Consider the following 6,000-nt stretch of genomic DNA (forward strand, 5'->3'; position numbering starts at 1 on the left):
AATATTGATGATAGCAGAAGCAACGACGACAACGGCAGCGCAACAACGAAGATAAAGAGCAAAAGGGAAGAGGTCAAAGTGAAATGCAAAATCAAAACTTGACAAAGGCATTTAAATGCAATTTAATTAAACACCAAAAGAAAATACCACCAAAAAACACCAAAAGAGAGCAAAACATACCGAAAAAAAAACGAAGAAAGAAAAAGAAAATGACTCATTAAACGCGTGAGAAAGGAAGTAGAGAATAGTTGAAGAAGAGCAAACACAAAGCACACTAAACAATAAGATATTGCATATCCAAAAGATACAAAATCTCTTCACACACTGCAAAAAGAAAAAAAAAGAAAAAAACATATTCAATTATCAAAGCAAATAGAATCTCTGAAAGCAACTGAAACTGCCAAATGAATAAATAACAAAATAAATAAATTCATTTCTATTTACGATACATTTTCGTTTCGTTTGTCAACAATTTTCGGTTTTTTGACAGCAATGCAGACGTGACTCTGCGCACATTGTTTGCCCCTTCTGCCCCCTGAATCGGAACTTGACAGACGAAGCACAAATAATTTATACGTATAAAAGGAATACCATCAAGCGATACTTAGTTGCATAGAGTTGCCGTTGCAGCTTAGTATTTGTTATTAACAAAATGGCAAATTAAATAAACAATGCAAATGCTATCGATACATATCGAATTCAACGTAATGTAAACAAAAAGTCAAATCAGTCAGCATTTAAAAAAGCTCTGTCATCGATCCTGAGAGATTGCAAGAAAAAATATTTCACTTTGTCATGAAATACGAGAAGACGACGCCAAGACGGCGACTTTAGAACTGCGAGAGACTCTTCTCACTTGGCTCGGCTTGTGTCTCTGCCTGGTTCAAGGTTAATCATAGACTCTGCGGTCTGCGACTGCAATGTGCACCGAATACAATGTTCCAATAAGCAAAGTTCTTTGATCTTTAAGCGGAGGAATAAGACAATCGGAGCGATAATTACGGAAATATTGAAACGATTAGTTTTGTATCTAGTTATTGAACTCTATAAACGAATTTAATTGCTTCTCATTAATAAAAAATATTGCAAATCTTAATTACTGAAATATATCACCTAATCTATATATCGATTAACATTGAATTGTTATTTATCTATTAACAAGAGAAGTTTATAGTTCATTTAACTTTATGAACTGACTCAAAAATATAAATTTGGGGTCTCTTTAATGGAAAAATTGAAATATTAAATTGTAGATCTTCAATAAGGAATTATCTAAGCAAAATTATTGAAATTATTAGAAAGAAATATTTAACTTTTTACTAGAATGTAACTTATTTTTTAATTCAAAAATGAATTGATATAGTTAAAATAATGAAATTTAGTAGATTGCTTCAATTCAATTATCGATTAAAAAAGTATCGATTTAAATTACATTTTAAAGACGATTAAATTACATTTTATCGTTGTTTTTGATATTGAATATGAATCGCATCGATTTCCGCTTTATTGAAAAGTGCACTTACTCTTTAGTAGAAGGTAATAATACTATATTCCGTAATAAGTTTGTGCAGCAAACTGACTGACAACTTTGAGGCATCACCAGACTGCAAGTCTCGCATTACGTTAATGGGAATTCGTCTTGCGATTTGATTGCATTTGAAATTCCTTGCAACAAATATTGGCATTGGTTAAAAGACATTGCAATGGAGTTGTTGCAGAGAGTGTAAACAATGTGCAAACAGCTGATTTAGTTATAAACAAAATGACTAAATTGCTTTGACAGCTGTTTTCTTCGCATCGCAGTGCGAACAACAACAACAACAACACTTCCAATAGCAAATCCAATCAGAATGGAAAAAATCTATACACATGTGTGTGTTTGTGTGTGCAAGAAAGAAACAACAAGTAAAAAGGTACAAAGTGCAAATATTGCCAGCAGCAACAACAATAACTACAATCAAGCGAAAGTGAACGAAAATTGTAATAACAACAACAACAACAACAAGAGCGCAACGCATTTAATTCTGCTGCGGCTGCACTGACAACAACAACAACAACAACAGCTGCAAGGATGGGCGGATATCGACGTCAACGTCGACGCAGGGCAGCGCCTCACACACACAAACACACACACACGCACAAGCCTCACATATTTCTCAACAACTTTAAATGAATTTTCATTTTGTGTTTACAACATTTACGACACTTTTGTACATTTTGTTATTAATAATTTGATTAAATTCTTCACTCGCACACATACACTGACAATCTTTGTTGTTTATGGTTTTATTTTATTACTGTTTTTCATTTCTTTTTTTTCTTTTTGGCTTTGACGTTCACATCGATTTGTTGCACTGTGCAGCTGACGACGACGACGACGATGAGACGGCGACGTCGCGACATTGCGTCGCTGCCTGATTAGATTTTTTGAATCATTTTAGCATTTTCATAACTTGCATATTTAACTTACACACAACGCCAGTTGCCAGCGTATTTTATGCATTTCAATTCAATGAAATTATAACGAAAACTGAACAGCCACAAAAGAAATATGTTGAATTTTCGTTTTGCAACTACAAATAAAACACTAAAAATCGGACAAAAGGAACAAAATTTGACGTGAGCGAGAGAGCGAATGAATGAGAGCGCAAAACGAGTGTGCGAGAGCGCAACCACACACACATACGCACACACTACAAGAGCGTGAGCATGAGAGAGCGCCGCACACAGCTACACAACAGCAGCGCGCGTGTGAGAGAGGGAGAGAGCGCACACTTCACATTAAGTAAACGAAGCTCGTGCAAGGCAGATTTGCAAAAAATTTTGCAAAAAAAAAAAAGCGAAGAGAAGAAAAGGCCAAGCCACTTTAAACATGGGCAGCCAGCAGAAACAACAACAATAAAGGGTATTAAACAATTTGCGGCGGCGACGACGTCGCCAAATGGCTTCCAAAAAAATTTTTTTTAGGTTTTTTCACTACACGCACACACACAGGCCAACGAATGTATGTGCTTATACATATACACGCACACTGTCGTCGGCGTCCAGCAAACACAACGCGCACATATTTTTGTACTTAACAATTTTGTATCTCTTTAATTGTTTTACACACAATTTTCGGTTGATGTAAATTATTCACATTTTCAGCGTGTAAATGCACCATGCATTGGTGCCTATTTTTTTTTTGTGCCCGTTTCTTATTCAATTTGCACGCACACACACAGGCGCAAATGTAGAGAGACACGCACACACACACACATGCACTCACTCACTTTACACATTTTTTTTTGTGGTACGTATGTACAATATATATCGGCGCTCACTGCTCTGCTGTTGGGTTTTGTGTGCGAATTGGTTTTATATTTATGTGCTTAACACTTTGCTTGCCATTTACTTATTATGCTTGTGCTTGCGGTATTTGTTGCTATTTTCAATTACAAACTTTTCACCTTGAAATTTTTACGGCAGGCTCCGAACGGTCGACAGATTGTGGCGGTCGGGCGATAGACACTCGGTTTGATGCAACACTGAGCGCTACAGTGTGACCCGGAACTGGGAAGTGTCAATTTGCTAGCAAAAAGCCGACTTCATATCAAAATATACCAATAAAGTATATTATTTAGTGCTTTCCAACACTAAAACAAGGTGGTATTTAATATTTTATTAATTTCAAAATATCAAATAAAGTAAATGTTTATATTGTTTGCAATATGATTTAAATATTTCAATAAAAATTATGTGTTTAATTATTAATATTAAATTATTTTATTGTAATATTGTATTAAATTATGTTAATACAATATTAAAAACCTCTTGTGTATCTATATTTTTAAGAATAAAATAATAGATCCAGCTGTCATTGGCTTAAAAATGCACAGAAATTTGATTCATTATTAACCGAGTTGTTTTTTAAATAAATAAATAAGATGTTGAGTCTAATACTATTTGAATTGGCGGCAATGAGCGCTGCATTGCAAAAGCTGAGTGATTTATAACGAGGGCTAGCTTTGTTAGCGTTCTGTGACGGCAACTGTTGCGGAACCGCTTCGTAGCGTTCAGTGTATGGAACTGTTGCGTAGCATTGATGCTTATATGCTATTGGCGGTTATTTTTGAATGTTCAGAGAGTGGCAAGTTTTTTAAAGAGTGTAGAAAGTCTTACTTCAGCTTAAATGTTCCTTCTGATGTTGCAATCTTTGGTCAAACAGAATCAATAATCAATTCGTAATGTAAACGAAATCTGAGACATAGGTCAACGTCGCAAATCGTGCTAATGATCAAGATTCCACCCTTCAAAACGCATACGATGACCAGTCGACTGTGTGTTTCGTCTGCGTCGGAACGTGTTTTGGATTAGAATTAAGCCGATATAATAACAGCGTCGGCCTTTGAAGATTGCAACACCCCCGCATTTAAATTGCAGCGCGACCAGAAAAAATGAGGAAAAACCTCAAGGCAAAATGACCAACGCCAAAAGGGGAACCGGTGAATGGCTAACAGCAGCAGCAGAAGCAACAGCAACATCCCAAGGACCGGACATGTTTTCTGCGTAATTAGTGCAAATGCCTATGTGTGAGGGTGCAGCACACACACACACACACGCAGCTGCCACCCCTCCTCAAGAGCGGGGGGCGGTCAGTGGAGCGTATGCCTTGAATTCTCGTTCTCTTCGCATTTTTGCTTTCTTTAACAATTTCCATTTGATTGCATTTCGACGCCGGTTCCCAGCATAAACACACATACACACGCACACACATGCACGCGCTTAAACACAAACACGCAGCATTCATTAGGGTGACCAGCGTCCAGTTTCGCCTGAGCTTAACTGTCATTTCCATAAAATCCCAGACTACACACACACACACATGCATACACATACAGCTCAATGACTTTGCCCGCCCACACACACACACACTCATACACACGCACGCACTCATCGACAGACGTATGCAAAACTTTCGTTCACTCTCGTCGCACTTTCTCCACTTCTGCCCTTGCCTCTAATTATGAAGATGAATGTCCTTATTGCTTTTATACGTTTTGCGTGCGTGTGTATATGTGTGAGTGTGTGTGTGTGTCTAGTTGCCGACATTCTCTATTAATAATGCTTTCGGTCACACTCTGCATACATTCGTTGAAATTTGTTGCCATTCCCCCAAATTTGGACCACTAAAACTTTGCCACTGGCCACAGTGGGACAAAGCATACGGATAATTTGAATAAATCATCTTGAAACAAAGATTACAAGAGAAAAGGAAAATAATCAATTGAATTGCAAGTTTTTAAACAGATTATGCAAAATAATAATACTTATTTTAAAAAAAATTACTAAAGTTATTTAAAATAAATAAAATAACTAGAACTTATTTCAAATAAGCATTGACAAAAAAAATAATTTAAAGTTCTTTTAACAAATAAAAGAAATTAATTTGATATAAATAACTTGTATTATTTGTTTATTGTAATAACGAATAATATTCCCTATCGCAATGAGATGAGACACAGCCATTAAGGCCCTAAGGATAATAATGACTTTTTGAAGTTCCCAAAAAAACATTTTTCTTAATCCTTTGCGATCTTGTAACTTTTTCTTAATCCAAAAAACGGTTTTATGATTTTTATCTAAAAATATTTCTAGAAGAATTTTATTTTCTAGCAACTCTACTGACAAAATAAAAATTTGTTTTATAAATTGCCAACTTTGCATACTTTAAATATTTTTCTTTGCAGTTTCGCACCACTGTGCAACGAAACGCTTGTATGCTGCTTGCCACACGAAATGCGCGCAACTTGCTGCTTCGTCTGCCTCGCAGTAGTTGGAGGGAGCAATAATAAAGGAAAATCCGACAGGATGCTAATGCGTATTTAGTTATTTAGTTTATGTGTGTGCGAGTTGTTGTTGCTGCGTGTGTGAGTGTGTGTGTTTGTGTGAGAAGGGGACGCAGAACTCTTCACACTGCTGTTTTTTTTATGTGCGTGTGTGTGTGTGTGTGAGTGTATG

General features: G+C 36.2%; 1 protein-coding gene across 2 annotated transcripts in view; it reads right to left on the minus strand.

Annotated features, from left to right (window-relative positions):
• The window catches only part of LOC133843177 (protein bunched, class 2/F/G isoform), a 130,048-nt gene extending 126,504 nt beyond the window's left edge, over positions 1–3,544 (minus strand). For both annotated transcript variants that reach the window (XM_062276620.1, XM_062276612.1), the window contains exon 1: positions 3,450–3,544. The gene's annotated coding sequence lies outside the window, so the exon portion shown is untranslated. The remainder of the gene's footprint in view (positions 1–3,449) is intronic.
• Positions 3,545–6,000: the final 2,456 nt, after the last annotated feature.

The sequence above is a fragment of the Drosophila sulfurigaster genome, chromosome 2L (genome assembly GCF_023558435.1).
Source record: "Drosophila sulfurigaster albostrigata strain 15112-1811.04 chromosome 2L, ASM2355843v2, whole genome shotgun sequence".
Taxonomy (NCBI): Eukaryota; Metazoa; Arthropoda; class Insecta; order Diptera; family Drosophilidae; genus Drosophila; species Drosophila sulfurigaster.